The sequence below is a fragment of the Aquarana catesbeiana genome, linkage group LG11, assembly GCF_042186555.1.
Source record: "Aquarana catesbeiana isolate 2022-GZ linkage group LG11, ASM4218655v1, whole genome shotgun sequence".
NCBI lineage: Eukaryota > Metazoa > Chordata > Amphibia > Anura > Ranidae > Aquarana > Aquarana catesbeiana.
This window is the reverse complement of record NC_133334.1, coordinates 61,054,245-61,073,564: the sequence shown is the minus strand read 5'-3', so window position 1 is coordinate 61,073,564 and position 19,320 is coordinate 61,054,245. Positions and strand designations below refer to the sequence as shown.

The 19,320-nt window shown below is 43.3% G+C and overlaps 1 long non-coding RNA gene across 1 annotated transcript in view; it reads right to left on the bottom strand.

The window, feature by feature from the left end:
* Positions 1-16,754: 16,754 nt before the first annotated feature.
* The window catches only part of LOC141112959 (uncharacterized), a 28,249-nt gene continuing 25,683 nt past the window's right edge, over positions 16,755-19,320 (bottom strand). The window contains exon 3 of the long non-coding RNA XR_012236669.1: positions 16,755-16,883. This is a non-coding gene — a long non-coding RNA (uncharacterized lncRNA). The remainder of the gene's footprint in view (positions 16,884-19,320) is intronic.

Here is a 19,320-nt window from a genome sequence, read left to right as displayed (position 1 = left end):
AGACCAAAAAATGTAGAAAAAAAAAGTTTTCTAAGTTTCTGTTACAAAATTTTGTAAATAAGTAATTTTTCTCCTTCACTGATATGCGCTGATGAGGCTGCACTGACTGACACTGATAGGTTGCACTTATTGGCACTGATGAGGCAGCACTGATGAGGAAGCGCTAAAATGCAGCACTGATGGACAAGGAGAGATGGCACTGATGGGCAGCCTTTATGGGCACTGATAAGCACCACTAATGGGCACTGATAGACGGCACTAACGGGCATCACTGATGGGCACTGAAATGCAGCACTAATGGGCACTGATTGGCACCACTGTTGGGCACTGATTGGCATCATTGGTGGGCACAGGTGGGCATCACTGGTGGGCACTGGCAGGCAGTCGCTTATCGGCGCTCCTCTACTCATGCGCTGTCAGCACGAATAATAGGATTTTTATAACAGCTTACCTGTAAAATCCTTTTCTTGGAGTACATCACGGGACACAGAGCCACAGTATTTACTGTATGGGTTATATAGGTACCTTTAGGTGATGGACACTGGCACACCCTAGACAGGAAGTTTAGATCCCCATATAACCCCTCCCCTTACTGGAAGTACCTCAGTTTTATAGCAAAGCAATATACGTGTATTAGAAGAGGGAGGGACCTCTGTGTCCCGTGATGTACTCCAAGAAAAGGATTTTACAGGTAAGCTGTTATAAAAATCCTATTTTCTTTATCATACATCACGGGACATAGAGCCACAGTAATTACTGTATGGGATGTTCCAGAGCAATGCTATCTGAGGGGAGAGAGACACAAACAAAAGTAGGGTGCAATCAGACCTGAGGACCTATACTGTTGCTTGCTGTGCCCAAAGGCAATATCCTCATGCCTTCTTACATCCTTTCTGATAGAATCTGGTGAACGTATGGACTGAAGACCAAGTTGCGGCCTTACAGATTTGAGCCATGGAGGCCTGGCGATGCACTGCCCATGAAGCACTAACAGCCCTGGTGGAGTGCGCTTTGATTTAAAAAGGTGGAACTTTCCTCTTCAAACCATAAGCTTGAATAATTACTTGCCAAATCCACTTGGCAATAGTAGATTTCGACGCTGCCTGTCCTTTTTTAGGACCTTCAGGCAACACAAACAAAACATCAGTTTTCCGAATCTAAGCAGTCGCCTCCAAATAAATTTTGACCGCTCTTACTACATCCAGAGAACGTAGTGACTCTTCTTCCGCAGAACAGGGTTCTGGAAAAAATGAAGGCAGAACAATATCCTGGTTTAGATGAAAACCTAAAACCACCTTCGGTAGAAAGCTAGGATGAGACCGCAATAATACTCTATCTTTGTGAATGAGTAAATATGGCTCTTTACAAGAAAGAGCCGCCAATTCTGATACCCTTCTTGCAGAAGAAATGGCTAACAGAAAAACCAGCTTCCTTGTCAAAAGGACCAAGGGAATATGTCATATCGGCTCAAAAGGCTGTTTCTTTAATGCCGACAGAACTAAATTCAAGTCCCAAGGGTTCAGGGGTGCTCTAACTGGTGGATTAAGCCACGTTACCCCCTGTATAAAGCTTCGGACCAAAGGATGCAAAGCAAGCGGACGCTGAAACAATACCGATAAGGCTGAGACCTGGCCCTTGATAGTACTCAAGGCCAGCTTCATCTCTAACCCCATTTGCAGAAAAACAAGGATTCTACCTATGACATACTTTCTGGGATGCCAACCCCTGGATTCACACCAGGAAACATATGCCTTCCAGACTCTATAATAAATGACTCTGGAAGCTGGCTTCCTTGCACTAATCAAGTTAGATATCACTGAGCCTGAAAGCCCGCGATTCTTCAGAATGTGGGTTTCAATAGCCAAACCGTTAAATTTAGCGTTTGTAAGGTAGGATGGAACACTGGTCCCTGTGATAGCAGGTCTGGACGTGGTGGTAGGGTCCATGGGGCCCCTACCGCCAACTTTACTATTTCTGCATAACAAGATCTTCTGGGCCACGCTGGGGCCACAAGAACCACCAACTTCTTTTCCTGCTTGATCCTGCAAAGAAATCGTGGTAGCAGCAGAATAGGAGGGAATACATAAATTAGTGATAACTGATCCCACAGGGTCACCAATGCATCTGTCCCGCATGCAAGTAGATCCCTTGTTCTTGACACAAAGTTGTCGATCTTGTTGTTGAACCTGGACGCAAACAGATCTACGTCCAGGATCCCCCATCTTTGGCATATAGCCAGGAAGATATCTGGGGGAAGAGACCATTCCCCCGGGAACAACTGCTGGCGACTTAAGTAGTCCGCCTGCCAGTTCTCTACCCCTGAAATGAAGATTGCCGATATGCATGGCACATGCTTTTCTGCCCAGGTTAGTATCTGGTTTACCTCTGCCTGGGCTGAACGACTTCTGGTGCCCCCTTGGTGATTGATATAAGCCACTGCTGTGGCGTTGTTGGATTGAATCCTGACAGGACAACCCTGCAACCTGAATGTCCAGGCCTTTAGGGTTAGGTACGCTGCCCGAATCTCTAGAATGTTGATGGGTAAGGTCCTTTTGGTTCTGCACCATTTCCCTTGGACGGTCGTCTCTTCCAGGACTGCTCCCCAACCTGAAAGGCTGGCACCTGTTGTTACCACCTTCCAGGTAACTGGTAAGAAGGATTTACCTTTCTGCAGATTCTCGGGTATCAACCACCAACTGAGGCTCTGACGTACTATTGGCGACAAATGCATTGGAAAAACTAGTGCCTGGACTTTTTGGTTATAGATATAGGCAGACAGGATACTGTTTTGCAGCAGTCTCGAATGAAACTGAGCATAGGGAACCGCTTCGAATGAAGCCACCATCTTTCCCAACAACCTCATACAAAGGCGAATGGAAGGACCCTTCTTTGCCCTGACTACCTGAACCAGCTCCTTTATGGTGCTGTCTTTTGCCTGGGGTAAAAACACCCTCTTCTGGGTTGTATCTATAACCAGACCCAAGTACTCTAGTCTTCTTACTGGCTTTAAAGAAGTCATCTCTAGGTTGAGGACACAACCTAGGTATTCCAGGAAGTTGACTGTAGTGACCAAGCTTTGGTCTAAGCGGGCTACCGACCGGTCTATTAAGAGCAAGTCATCTAGGAAAGCTATAATCATTATATCCTGGGCCCTTAATCTGGCCAGAGGCGGGGCCAGGAACTTTGTAAACACCCGAGGTGCAGTAGCTAGACAGAAAGGTAGAGCTACAAACTGAAAATGAAGTTTTTCTACTTCGAAACACAGATATTTCTGATGAGCGGGGATAATAGGTACATGGAGGTATGCATCCTTGATGTCGACTGATGCCAGAAGTTCTCCTCCTTGTAGGATGGAGACTACTGATCGGATTGATTCCATGCAAAAAGATCGAATTTTTAGGAACTGGTTTAGATCTTTGAGATCTAGCATGGGTCTGACATCTCCATTTGGTTTTGGCACCGTGAAAAGGTGTGAATAAATCCCCAACCCCCTGCTCTTCCATGGGAACCACCATGATCACTTTCTGCGACAAAAGTGGGTCTAACGCTTGAAGGAGAGACTTATTTTTCTCTGGGTCTTTGGAAACATTTGATCTGAGGAAACAAAGAGATTGGAATTCTCGGAACTCTAGTTTGTAACCTAGAGTTATTGTGGAGACCACCCATCTGTCCTGAAAATCCTCCTGCCAGACCTGTGAAAACTGTAGCAGTCTTCTCCCACTCGAACAGGCGCCCCTTCATAAAGAGGCTTTAGCGTTCTGTCTTGTAGGTTTCCTCCCCCAGGACTTCTTTTGTACCTGGGGTTGACTCTGAGTTTTACCTCTTGAACCTGATGGTGGAGGCCGTTGCGACTGCCTGGAGGCTTGTGCCCCTGGCACTGGAGAAAGAGCCCGTTTAAATGAGGGACATTTACTCCTTTTTTTAACTGGCAAAAGGGTACTTTTCCCACTTGAAATCTTTTGGATATAATTGTCCAAATCATTCCCAAACAGCCTTACACCGCGGAAAGGAAAACCAGCCAGGAGCTTTTTGCATGGCGCTTCGGCTGACCAATTTTTCAACCATAAGATTCTATGCATATGCACCAACCCAAGCGAAAGGCGAGAGGTCTGAAGGATAGAATCTCTGATTGTGTCAATTGCAAAACACAAAGCCGCTGGCAGCTCGGCTAACTCCTGGGCCTGCTGTTCAGGGAAAACCTTGAGCACCTGTTTCAAGTGGTCTCTCAAGGACTGACACACTCCAATTGCCACCACTGCAGGTTGAGCTACTAAACCTGCTAAGGAAAAAATGTTTTTTAACAGGAATTCCAACTTTTTATCGGTTGGATCACTAAGCATTTGAGTGTTGCCAACAGGACAAGTCAAATTTTTACATACAGAGGATATAGCAGCGTCAATTGCTGGTATACCCCACATCTTTGTAAATTTTTCCTCCGCAGCATTTGAAAACTTTTTAGGAGGAAAAAATGCTTATCTGGGTGATAGCACTCAGAATATATAAGCTTTTCCAGCAATGAAGGGACAGGAAAAGTATGCACAGCTTGAGGAGGCTTCAGTGAACCCAAACAAGAAGTGGGCTTTTCAACCGACTCAGTTACGGGTAACTTAAATGTGGAGTGGACCATTTCAGTAAGAGACTGCACCAGCAATTTCTCAGCCTGTGAAGCTGAAGAGGGTCTTTCCCCACTTGATCCCTCGGAAAAGGAGTCATCAGTTTCTTCCCGTCCCCTGAGGGTGATTCATCTTCCCTTTCCCAGAGTTCCTCTGTTTGAGGGTCCTGGGTGGTAGAAGGGGACCACTTTGTGAAGATGCGATTAAGGCCGTTAAAGTTTCCTCCAATCCACTCATGGCTGAGGAAAAAATCTCCTGAGTAATATATACAGGGGCTGAAATGGCAGAAGCAGTTACAGCCCCTAACCCCCAATGGCTCACTCTGACCAGCCTCCCTAGGTATTTCAGGGGAAGATGGCGTTGCAGAGGGGGGTCCTCAGAGCCTGAGGGAGTTCCCTTTGAGCCCTATTTTTTGGAGTATTTGTACCTCCCCTTCTGCCCATAGTGCTAAGCACAAATGCAGAGGTACTACCAGAAATGCACCTACTGCTGTGCAAAATAGTCCAGCAACTGCCGCTGCTATCAAGGCTCAGTCTGATGCTAAGAAAACGTGCCTGGGAATGTCTGTGTCACCCACACTCACATGCCATCCATCTGCTCTGTGTCCCTCCTTTAGCTGTATGCACCTGCAAAAAGTGCACCTGTATAGCTATGCATAGCCCGGGATGTGGACATTGAACCATGCTGATGCGCGTTAATGCCCCGCCACCCCTCCTCCGACCACTCCTTCCACCCCATCTCTTTTTCAAAAGAGACCGCTTTCCTGCGCAAGCAGGTGCTCCAATCGGATCGCATGTGGAGGGGGGGCTGGGGCGGAGGTGAGAAGGAGGGCTGGTGGATGGCGAGCCTCCGTAATGGCGGCCGCACCGGGAGCAGCGTGGCATACCACCGCTAACCCATGCCCTCTTAGCCTGGAAAGAAGCCATGGGGGGACATTCCTGAAGAGAAAAAACCCCCTTCCCACATTCTACCTGGAGCTTGGGCTCGGAGGAAGCGTGCAGCTTGTGACACAGAGCGAGACTGACGAACATGGAATCAGGTACCTGCGACTTTAGGCATAGCAACATTTATTGAAAGGAGAAAACCCACAAGAATTAGAAAAATTCCTTAGGAACCACCCTTACCTTATTCGGCTGCAGGGTTCTGTGGTAAACCAGACAGACCCAATCTTCACCACTCACAGTGGGCTCCGTTAAAAAACCTTCAGGAACCGAGGCCCCTTTTTATTGGGGGATCCACACTCCTGGGCCTGTAAAGCACTCCGCCAGGAAATATGGCTGAAAAAAACAAACACTGGAGCCCGGGGTCCAGCTCTCTAAAAAGAGAAGCATTACAGGCAGAACCTTGTTTCTTCCTACACGAGGCCCGGGTACCATTCAATTCAGCCTGGAAAAGACACCTTGAATGGATCCAGTTGCATGGCTTGCCCCAGCAAAGATTTCTCCAGCAGAGCTCAGCACAGCATGTCTTTACTTGTGACCAACACCTAAGACACTGGCGAAAAAACTGAGGTACTTCCAGTAAGGACAGGGGTTATATAGGTAGCTAAACTTTCTGTTTAGGGTGTGCCAGTGTCCATCACCTAAAGGTGCTTATATAACCCATACAGTAAATACTGTAGCTCTGTGTCCCATGATGTACGATAAAGAAATAGGAATACCAATAACCAGAACTTCCTATTTACACTGTGATCAGCTATGATTGGACACAGCTGATCACATGGTAAAGAGCTTACATCATAGGCTCTTTACTGTGACTGAAGATGCGGTGTGTCAGAGCGACACACCGCACCTCTGATCGCCGTGCTGCGTGCCACCCTGGGGTGCGCACAAGCGGAATGTTTTGAAGGATGTAATATGACGCCCAGTCACAACAATTAAACCACCGCCTGGCCATCATTTTGCTAGAGGTTGAGTGGGATGTGGTTAGGATAAAAAAACCTTCTGCCTTTAGAACCACTTTAAAGAGTAACTTTTGTTGAAAGAAAACAATCCCCTCTGAGTGATCTATGTAGATGACATGGATTTTAACAAACGTTACAGATTTTTACCTTTTCTTGCTCTGAATAAAAAGCGATTTGTTCAACTTTGTCTTTTGGATACTAATTCTGAATAAGAATAAATAAGTAATTCAGCTTGTGCACTTTCATGGTTCTGATGAGAAAAGTTGCAGTGTTGGCATCCCTTTAGAAGTGATTAATCCCGAGTATCTCACCAAAAATGCAAGTTTTGCTGCAGAGGATGCCTAAAATCTGAATTGCATCTTGGTGCAGACTTCTGAGAAAATCAGGGAGCCTAACACACAAGCAGGAAATGCTATTTCTTGGGAAGCTCCATACACCAACTGTGTATGGATAGCCTCCAGGTTGCTATATTGCATTGAATTTTACAGAAAATTATAGCACTGTAAACTAAAAATTTAAGTTAATTTTTATTAACATTAAATGACAATTTGGCTTGTGTAGCAATTGTATGATGCTATATTATTATTTATTAACTATATTTTTGTCCCTGAGAAAAGGGGGTGTTAGGGGCAACTCTTAAACAAGTTGCTTTAAGTTTATATTGCTTTGTCAAATGATTGCTTCTATAGGAATTAAGACACAGAGTCAGAAATCCGTGCATCAGTTTCTGAGCATAAAGGACTGCTCCCTTTACTTCTTTCAAAGGCCTTTTATAGGCAATTATACAAACAATAGCATCAGCACCACCCCCACACAGGGCAAGGGTAAACAACAACAGGAGTCACCTGGGCTACAAGCACAAGCTCCAACACCATGGCAATACAGATACAAGGCAACAAAAGCAGCTTCAATCGAGTTCAGCAGCCAAAGGTTACATTCATAACAGATTTACACGTAGGCATTATATTAAGTGAGAAATTAAATCCCTGACCTTATCAATTTCCCCCTTTGACATCATCCTCTCCCTCCCCCTGGGTCCTCATGAATAAGTTCTAGTCAGTTTTTCCCCAGAGTCCTTTCCCTGACCGCGAGTTGTCAGAGGGGTAGAACCCATCCCCCTAGGTATTACCAACATCTTAAAATTCAAGAAGAGGAGTTTTATAGGAGTAGGGTGATGTCAATACACATTTATCGGTATGCCCTGTTTATTCTCCTAATTTTCCTACTTATTTTCCTGTATACACATATATTTGTGATTGTAAGTGATATTAATATTAGAATAAGAAATTACCATTGGACTTAACAACCAGTGAAAGGTATTGGTTGCTGTAGAAGACATTCCACTAAATATATCCCACCAATGTGGTGCAGTATCCTGTTGTATCTGTGAGGAAAGATGTACTAGTCTACCTTTGTCAATAATTGCAGATACAAGGTTATTCTGTAGGGTATGTTCTAGTGTTTCTATGTGTTGTCTTAACAACTCTGATTGTTCCAAAACCTGTTTTAGTGGGTCTAAAGAAATTATAAAGGGCGTAGGGTCAGTGAAATTATGTACCTCATAGACTGAAGAGAATATCTTATCGGCGTCTGGTTCAAAAAGATAGGTGTCGTTACCCCATTGTAATATTTTAATCTTTTTTATACATCCCGCAAACTGCGCCGATTTATTTAATGCTGACATGGTGCGGTTATCATTAGTAATGATACAAATATGCTGGGGTCCTATTTCTATGAATCTATTGTTCACATTTATCGGTGTTCTTTGCATTTTGCATATGCTAGTTTGGTATTTTAACAAGCAAGGTTCATATACTGGGGAACTTCTGCCACATACCATTCCCTTATTAGTTCCTTCACATAGAGTTAAATCATGGGTTCTGTTTCCTTTATCTACATATTTCCCATATATTTCTGGATACCAAAACTCGTCTTTAATTACTAGTGGCATGACCACTATTTTACACATTTCCATTACATCTGCTACCCGGTATGCTTCAAACCTTCCTACACACCATTTCTCCTCACATTCTATCTTTTCCCCTTTTACTTGGAACCATACACCATCGTCAGTTAAACCCTTAAAATATTTCATCCAGGTATGATAATTTCTCAACTGTAGTTCAGTCCTGGCCCTATTTATTTGTATATGATAGGATAAGAGGTTAAAAGAGCACTGTGTGAAATTTACAAACTGTTGACTTTGATTCCACAGCTGGAGCTCTGCTCCTATCGTGTGATTTATTAACCCTCCCAAAAATTGTAATAGGGGTATTTCTTGCAGTTGGGTTTCAAAAGTGGTGGGTAACCATTTGCTTGTGATAGTCAAGCTGTCAGCTATGTGTCCCCCTGCATGCTTCCATCTGTTGTTCGTTTCTTCTATCTCGACCGAGTTTAAAATTCCCATCCCTGTACCTGTTAGTCCCAATAGTGTGTCGTACCATTCTCGTTTATACCTGCACTCCGGTATCGGGGGAAAGGTGATATTGAATTTTATTTTTGTTTTCTGTTGTGATGTTGATACATTTATGCAAGTGTTTGGTACGGGTGTTAATATGGAAGATTCAATTGTTGGCGTTACTTCTTCCTCCATTTGTATGTGAAACCCATAGGTCTGTGCATACCAGTACCACCCATCAACTCTCTCTTCCCTCCACCAAGATGCACAGAGGAAAGTACTGGATTGATTAACGGTAATATCTGTCAGATTAAACATCCCTTCTGATATATTTTCTCCCCCTGCTATTGTGGTTAATATTTGGTACATTTGTCCTACCACCCGTTCCCAGGCTTGTTTCCACGTCTGTGAAAGGGATATTTTATGGCACCTATGATTTTTATTGTTATTGAAAGGAAAGCTCATATTGTCATTCCACTGGAAGGTTATAGTTACTTCTGAGAATGGGTCCGCCTGTATCCATGCAATACCTACATCTATATGAAATGGTCGCCTGTGTCCTTTAACAGTGTAATTACCTACATTATAATCCTTATTCATCTCATATCCTGAATCATTTGCTACTTTAGGATCATCTATAGCCCATTCGAAAGTTGTTGTTTCCTCTACTTCAAGTACATTAATACCAGGAGTCCATGCATATATTTGTAAAACAACAATCTTCAACAAAAAATATGTAAGTAGATATTTCATCATGTTGTTTTCTCGGGTTGTTTCTTGCAATGTGATGCGTGTATCCAGGTAGGTTTTCCTTCCAGCTTTACTGAGGTGGCTGTAGTTAAGAGTACTTGGTAAGGACCTTCAAACCTGGGTTCCAATGTCTTTCTGGTCTGTTTCTTTACATATACATAATCCCCTGGTAGCAGCGTATGTGTACCTGTTATTGAATTAGGTTCTGGAAGAGAAGAATACACACTTTTGTGGATCTTAGTTAGACGTTGTTGTAATTGTATCACATATGCAGTCAAACTCTCACATTGCAATTGCATACTCTGTGGAAAGTATAAACCTAATCTAGGTGCATTCCCAAAAAGTATTTCGTATGGGGATAATCCTGTTTTTCCTGTTGGAGTGTACCTTATAGAGAATAAAGCCAGAGGCAGGCATTCTGGCCAAGGCTTGTTTAACTCTTGCATGGCTTTTTGTATTTTTAACTTTATTGTCCCATTTACTCTCTCCACTGATCCTGAACTCTGTGGGTGGTAAGGGGTGTGAAAACTTTGTCGAACCCCTAACATGGTCATCACATTCTGCATGATTTCTCCTGTAAAGTGTGTCCCCTATCTGATTCTATGGTTTCAGGAAGACCAAACCTAGGTATTAACTCAGTGATCAGTTTCTTAGCTGTGGCTTTTGCTGTAGCTGATTTTACTGGATAACTTTCGGGCCAACCTGAGAATAAATCGATACACACGAGGACAAATTCAAAGGGGCCGCTCTTAGGCATTTGTATGTAATCAATTTGCAGTCTCTGGAAGGGGTATTGGGCCCGGACCTGGTGTTTCCGTGGGGTTTTTACTTTCTGTCCTGGGTTATTCAGGAGACAGATTTGGCAGGCTGCACAGTAGTTTCTTGCAGTGCTACTGAATCCAGGGGCGAGCCATCCTTGGTTCACAATCCTATACATGGAATTGGAACTGACGTGTGTGTGGGTAGGTGAACTGCTGCTGCCATTGCTGGGTACAGAGAGGCAGGTAGGCATATTTTGCCTCCTTCCCTCCATACATTGTCAAGGTCTGGTGCTGCTCCCATCCTGACCCACTTATCTTTCTCGCTCTCCCCTGCTTGCTCCTGTAATTTACTCAGCTGCTGCCATGTTGGTTCTGGGATACTCACCTCTACCGCTGCTAAGGTCTCAGGGCTTCCTTCCCCTAGAGCTGCCTGTTTTGCAGTCAAATCTGCAAATGCATTTCCTTTTGCCTCAGTTGTTTTTGCGCTCGTGTGTGCCGCTATCTTCATGATGGCCACTCGTTTAACCTTTTGAAGATTGTTCAGGACTCTCTTAATCCCTTCTCCATGTTTTACAGGTGTACCTGCTGCTGTCAGATAACCTCTAGCCCTCCATATGTGGCCATAATCGTGCGCTACACCATAAGCGTAGGCAGAGTCAGTGTAAATATTCCCTTCTCGTCCTTTTAAGTATTCTAGGGCTTGTTGTAAAGCTTTTAATTCTGCTTCCTGTGCTGACATGTGGGCTGGTAAGGGCTGTGCTTCAATCACCCGGGTATCAGTCACTACAGCATACCCTGTGTGATATTTACCTTTGTCATCAGCAAACCTGCTGCCATCTATGTACAAAGTGTGCTCAGCGTTTAAAATTGGTGTATCTGTAACATGTGGGAATCCCATTGTCTCCTGTTCCATGAGCTGAAAACAATCGTGTTCATCTACTTCTTTAAACAAAAGAGTGTCAGTGTCCTCATTTCTTTTCTCACTAGTACTATTAGTACTATCATTCCCCCTTGCCAAATCTGGTGACTGAAGAGGCAAAAAGGTGGCCAAATTTAAGGTTGTACAGCGCTGAAAAGTGACATTTGGAGGTAAGAGTAAAGTACACTGTAACCTTAATTGCCTAGCCATTGAAATGTGTTTGGGCTGTACCTGAGACAAGATTGCATGTATGTCATGTGTGGTATGCACTACAACTGGATTGTCTAGAACAATCTCTGATGACTTATCTATGATAATTGACACTGCAGCTACCGCCCGTACACAAGACGGTGAACCTCTGGGCACTGGATCTAGTGCTGCTGAAAAGTAAGCGACGGGTCTTTGTTTTACATGTGCCTGTGTCAGAACACCTGTGGCGTGTCCAGTGATCTCAGCAACGTACAGATTAAATATCTTGGTGTAATCTGGTATACCAATAGCCGGGGCAGAAATCAACAACTTTTTCAAAGTGACAAACGACTCATAAGCTACTTCTGTAAGCATATACGGTACAATTTTCAAAGCGCTAGCGTGTGGTATCCACTGTCTACAATATGACACAATACCTAAAAACATACGCAATTGTTTGAAATTCCGTGGGGGTAACATTCCCTTTATCACTTGAACCCTCTCCTCAGTGAGATGTCTCGTACCCTGTGATATACAATGTCCCAAAAAGATAACTTTTTCCTGACACACTTGCAACTTTTTCTTATTAACCTTGCAACCTTTTTCTGCCAAAAATCGCAACAAATTAAGGGTGGTGTCCAAACAAGTTTCCTTGTCAGGGCAGCATAACAATAAATCATCCACATATTGTAACAATACACAGGAATCTGGTGGTACCCATTCTCCCAACACCATTTGCAATGCTTGCGAATACAAGGTAGGTGAATGCGCCATACCCTGAGGTAGGCGTGTCCAGGTTAGTTGCCGATTTTTGAGGGAAAATGCAAACCAAAGTTGGCATTCTTCAGCAAGCGGGACGGAAAAGAAAGCGTTCGCTAAATCTATAACCGTAAAGTACATACTGGTTGATGGTATTTGTGACAGTAATGTATGTGGATTGGGTACTAAAGGTGTCATCGGGGCTAGTATTTTGTTGACCGCTCTAAGGTCTTGGACCATTCTATACTTAACCGGACTACCGGCTACTGATTTCTTTTTAACCGGGTACAAGGGAGTGTTTGCCGGTGATTTTACCTCTTTTAGAACTCCGCTTTTTAAGAAGGATTGGACCTGCATTTCTATGGCCGCCTCTTGGGGTGCACTGAGTGGATACTGTTTTTGTTGGGGAAGCACTGCTCCTGGAATCAGCTGTAGGGTAACCGGAGGTATGGGCAAAAGTCCAACATCAGCTGGATGTTTCTCCCATAGTTCTTCTGGAAGGGACGACAAAATCTGATCTAAGTCTGAAGGAGGTGGGCCGGACAATTCCGATTCCTCCTCTAGGTATTGTAACAGGTTACACATCTCCATGTGTTCTTGATTATCCCCTATAGCTAAGGTGACAGTGCCATCTGGGTGATAGGTAATGTTAGCTCCTATTTTCTGCAAAATGTCAGCTCCTAACAAATTAGTGGGGGCTCCTCTGGATACCAGAAAGCGTGAAAGGAACATGTGGTTTCCTACTTTAAATTTCAGAGGTTTTGTAAGCGGGGCGTCGGCTAAAATGCCATCATATCCAGTTATTAGTAAAGTGTCAGGTGATTTTTGGCCAGGGAGTAGTTCAGAGTCAGAAAGTAACGAGCGTGAAGCTCCTGTATCGACTAAACAAGAGATTTTCTTATTACCAACCGTTATATTTGTCTTAAGCATTGTTGTTTTGGATTTTTCTAAAACCGGGGCGAGTCATGCTCGTGGACCATCTCCCTGCTGCCTGATATGACTATTTTTGTTGTCCCTGGGCTGGTTCCTTCTCTGATTAACTGGAGAATCAACACCTTCCTCTCCTTCATCCCTTATTCTTTTCCTACAGTTGCGTCTGATGTGACCAATCTTGTTACAGTAGTGACAGGTAAGGGGTTTGCGAAAGGAACCTCTACCTTGCTCTTGGGAACCCCCGAGTGCGTTGATAGCATGAGATTTCCTCCCTTTGGTTTCTGCTAAGTCCGCCTCTATGCCTTGCGCTTTTTGTAACAACGTCCCTCTATCTCTAGTTGCCCTCCACTCTGGTGTGCAGGCTTTCAGTCTCTCACTTATCTGTGGAATTAATCCCTCCATAAATTGTCTATTGAAGGCTCGGATTGTGACTGGCAGGGCCAAGTCCAATCCCTCATCTGCCATCATACTTTCCATAGATAAGTAAAATTCCGATACAGTCTGTCCTGGCATTTGCTTTATGGGTGATATGGACCCCCTCTCCTGTTGTTTTGCTTGACAAAAAGCTTCTAATCTAGCAATAAAAGGGGCCCTTGAGTCTATATGTCTGACATGTCCTGCCTCCAGGTTGCCATCCCCCTCAACTTGTCCTGCAGGTCTGTGTGGACCTATTTCTGTCATAAACTGGTTAAACAGGGTCAGAGTCATTTTCTATCTGCATAGATCCTCCCCATCCTGCCAGGTCGCTTCATGTGTATTCATTAACTGTGTCACAAATCTACAGAAAGCAGCTGGCTTTGCCACCGGGTCTGGGGCGCTCTGTATTAATGCCATAAGGGTGTCTGCCAACCATGGTGCCCAAGTCCTTATTTGCATTCTACGAGTGACAGTAGGCGGGGCATTTGGATGGGCTGCTTGTCCAAATTCTGGATTGTTTACCTGAACAATGCGTGTATCAGTGCGTACGGGAGCTACAGTTTCTGGATGAGGTTTTTGTGCCCCACAATGCACACATTCTACTGCCCATTCTGGGTTTTGTGCTCCACAAACCTGACAAACCCATCCTCTCCCCTCAAGTACAGGATATATCTTGTGTGGTTTGCGTTCTACGTCAGTGTATGGGGGTGGGATGGCTGAGCTGGGAGCCTCGACATTTTTTGTTCTTCTATCTTTCATATCCCAACCATCTGGATTATATTTCCACCCCTCTTCTTTCGCTCTATTTGAGACCTTAATTAAGCATTGAACCTGACGCATCCATTGCTTCTCTAATACCTCTCCTTGTCTGTCCCTTTTTATTTCACTCCATACATCCGGGTCTAAGCCCGCTGCTCCTTTCACCTTAAATTTACGAAGGACATCCTTTAAGTCCTGTGCTTCGGTTTTCCCATAAATGTTCTTAATTATCTGTGGCACCATATAATGCGCCACAATTCCCTGACGGGGTTTTGTGTTCCTCTGGCCCATTCTAACAGTCCTGCCTAGGTAGCGTGTGGGACACTTAGTGTACAATATAAAACACTTAGCTAAGTTACACTAGTTCCTCGTTGCCTTCCTCCTAGGGTGCTAGAATACTAAAAACCTCTCCGGAATGAGATTTCTGAAATCGAATTACTTTATATGCTAGCCCAAAAAAAAAAAATAATTACTTTATATGCTAGCCCAATAACAAACCAGAATGCGGCTACAACATATACAAAAATGCGGCTACAACATATACAAGCATTCCTTTAAGTGGCCAGGTATCCGACTAGATCTCCGGACTTTATGGAGACCTTATTCCCTCCCCGTATCTGGGATCCCTCTCATGCACTCTTATCCCTGCTTTATGGAGCAGACAGGGCTTATACTCTCAACCCGTCTATGGTTTATGAACTAAATTGAATATCAAACTTAAGCGTCAGACCCTCCGGAAGGGCGCATTCCGTTGCTCATTGGGATGATATTCTTTCAATTCATACCAACCTTGGCAAGGCTCATTCACTTTCTCAACAAGACAGACAACAAACAAACAAATAATTCCAGCAATATAAACCAAAATATGCAGTAATTCTAGACTCACCACTACAGAGGCTGGTGTTTTAAAACCAGGAGAACCGTAACTGACAGAACGGATAGGCACAAATCAGGGGAGCACAGAATATAAGAAAAATAAAGCTTTTTCTTACCTGGCCAGGTTTTTGATCTGTGGTTCCCGGAATGCCTGTCCTTTCGTTCCGTCAGCGTAGCTCAGCCACCTCTTGTAGCAACTTGGTGAGTCCCTGTTGGGGAGCCAAAATGTTAGGGGCAACTCTTAAACAAGTTGCTTTAAGTTTATATTGCGTTGTCAAATTATTGCTTCTATAGGAATTAAGACACAGAGTCAGAAATCCGTGCATCAGTTTCTGAGCATAAAGGACTGCTCCCTTTACTTCTTTCAAAGGCCTTTTATAGGCAATTATACAAACAATAGCATCAGCACCACCCCCACACAGGGCAAGGGTAAACAACAACAGGAGTCACCTGGGCTACAAGCACAAGCTCCAACACCATGGCAATACAGATACAAGGCAACAAAAGCAGCTTCAATCGAGTTCAGCAGCCAAAGGTTACATTCATAACAGATTTACACGTAGGCATTATATTAAGTGAGAACTCTAAATTAAATCCCTGACCTTATCAGGGGTTACCCTATAGGGATACCAATACCAATGGGTAGCCATGTTTCACAGATAAAAAGCAGACACGTGTCCCTTACACACCAGAGAATTGCTTCAAAAGAAGTTTGCTTTCTGTCGGTCGCCAACCTTATGCAACATGATGTTTCGGGACTGCATAGGGTCCCCTTTGTTGCCTTCTCATGACAGGCTTACTTTAAATTGTACACTGAAGGGCAAATGATCTGAAAACCAGGTAGGATCTAAAAATAACCACCATTGGTGAAAAAGGTATATAAGAAATGTAAAAACTAACACAGACTAATTGAAAAAAAAATTTTAATAGGAAACGCCTTTTTCAGAAATTCAGATACTGCGAGATCAAACACGGGTTGAACATTTAAACTGGTAGTTGTGTGTAGGGCACATTTTACATTTTTGTCACAAATGTAAAAGCAAAATCTGAATAAAAAAAATTGCTGAAAAAAATCTGCTCTTTTTCAGTGAATGAAAAAGATCTTGAAATATTAATTCAAATGAAAAAGGATTCCTGACAGAAGTGCTTTGAACTGACTACATTTGAATTTGTCTGTACTTCCTAACACTGAAACATTCATATTAGTCTAAGTGCTGTGAATTTCTTGGCAAATATCTTTATGGGAAGATAGAAAATCATTTTTTCTTTTCTAGCATGAAAGAGTTTAATTGAACAGCCAACAGTAACCAGACTTACCAAACATGTGGACATTACAGCAACATAAGCAATTATATCTCTGGAAAGGATGCAATCTATTTATTGCAAGAATCATCAGAAATATGCAGTAGAGACACATCACGCCAAATGCTTAAGATTCTGCTATGCTTTGTATAATGAAAGCACATTCTGGTCTTACCGTTTGAAGTCTTTCTTTCAGCTCTTCTAGTTGCTGTTCTTTTTCAAGAAGACCAATCTTCTCCTTATTTGCTCTTTCCTGATAGGTCATTTTATAGTTCATAAAGTCAGAAGACAGTTTTTGCAATTCCTACAAAGGGACAATAGCAAATTTTCTATCTCAGTATTCAAATCAAAAGTGAATTGTACATGACCCCTGGAAGATTTACCCCCCTTCATGACCAGTCCATTTTTTGCGATACGGCACTGCGTTACCTAAACTGACAATTGCACGGTTATGCAATGCTGTACATAAAGTAGAGCTGGTGGTATTTGATCACCACTGGCATTTTTTTTTTTTGCGCTATACAAAAAAAGACTGACAATAATATATATATATATATATATATATATATATATATATATATATATATATATATATATTTATTTATATATATATATATATATATATATAGTGTATCTCACAAAAGAGTGTACACCCTCACATTTTTGTAAATATTTTATTATCTTTTCATGTGACAACACTAAAGAAATGACACTTTGCTACAATGTAAAGTAGTGAGTGTACAGCTTGTATAACAGTGTAAATTTGCTGTCCCCTCAAAATAACTCAACACACAGCCATTAATGTCTAAACCGCTGGCAACACTAAGTGAAAATGTCCAAATTGGGCCCAAAGTGTCAATATTTTGTGTGGCCACCATTATTTTCCAGCACTGCCTTAACCCTCTTGGACATGGAGTTCACCAGAGCTTCACAGGTTGCCACTGGAGTCCTCTTCCACTCCTCCATGATGACATCATGGAGCTGGTGGATGTTAGAGACCTTGCGCTCCTCCACCTTCCATTTGAGGATTCCCCACAGATGCTCAATAGGGTTTGGGTCTGGAGACATGCTTAGCCAGTCCATCGCCATTACCCTCAGCTTCTTTAGCAAGGCAGTGGTCATCTTTGAGGAGTGTTTGGGGTCCTTATCATGTTGGAATACTGCCCTGTGGCCCAGTCTCCGAAGGGAGGGGATCATGCTCTGCTTCAGTATGTCACAGTACATGTTGGCATTCATGGTTCCCTCAATGAACTGTAGATCCCCAGTGCCGGCAGCACCTATGCAGCCCCAGACCATGACACTCCCACCACCATGCTTGACTGTAGGCAAGACACACTTGTCTTTGTACTCCTCACTTGGTTGCTGCCACACACACTTGACACCATCTGAACCAAATAAGTTTATCTTGGTTTCATCAGACCACAGGACATGGTTCCAGTAATCCATGTCCTTAGTCTGCTTGTCTTCAGCAAACTGTTTGCAGGCTTTCTTGTGCATCATCTTTAGAAGAGACTTCCTTCTGGGATGACAGCCATGCAGACCGATTTGATGCAGTGTGCGGCGTATGGTCTGAGCACTGATCGGCTGACCCCCCACACTTTCAACCTTTGCAGCATTGCTGGCAGCACTCATATGTCTATTTCCCAAAAACAACCTCTGAATATGACGCTGAGCACATGCACTCAACTTCTTTGGTCGACCATGGCGAGGCCTGTTCTGTGTGGAGCCTGTCCTTTTAAACCACTGTATGGTCTTGACCACCGTGCTGCAGCTCAGTTTCAGGGTCTTGTCAATCTTCTTATAGCTTTGGTCAGTGATGGCGAACCTTGGCACTCCAGATGTTTTGGAACTACATTTCCCATGATGCTCAGCTACACTGCAGAGTGCATGAGCATCATGGGAAATGTAGTTCCAAAACATCTGGGGTGCCAAGGTTCGCCATCACTGGCCTAGGCCATCTTTATGTAGAGCAACAATTGTTTTTTTTCAGACCCTCAGAGAGTTCTTTGCCATGAGGTGCCATGTTGAACTTCCCCTGACCAGTATGAGAGAGTGAGAACCCCAAATTTAACACAGCTGCTCCCCATTCACACCTGAGACCTTGTAACACTAATGAGTCACATGACAACGGGGAGGGAAAATGGCTTTAATGGGCCCAATTTAGACATTTTCACTTAGGGGTTTACTCACTTTTGTTGCCAGCAGTTTGGACATTAAGGGCTGTGTGTTATTTTGAGGGGACAGCAAATTTACACTGTTATACAAGCTGTACACTCACTACTTTACATTGTAGCAAAGTGTCATTTCTTCAGTGTTGTCACATGAAAAGATAGAATAAAATATTTACAAAAATGTGAGGGGTGTACTCACTTTTGTGAGATACTGTATGTATATATATATATATATATATATATATATATATATATATATACACACACACACACACAGTATAAATAGGTGATTCTGCACAGAACGGCCGCCCTGTAGCCATAAATCTGCTATAGGGTGGTCGGCAAGTGGTTAAAAATCAATTTTTCACCAGTGGGAACCTTTGCTCCTTACAGTTACAGGAGAAGTTCTGCCTCCCTACCTCAATGCAATTCTACTATATACAGCTCTAACATGCGATAAAGGCAAAGGGTGATACGGATCAATGGTCGCAATCCCCTACCCCGGTGTGTAACTATATGTATGAAGTGGTCACTTACAAAGGATTTATATTGCAGTGCTATTCTATGCTA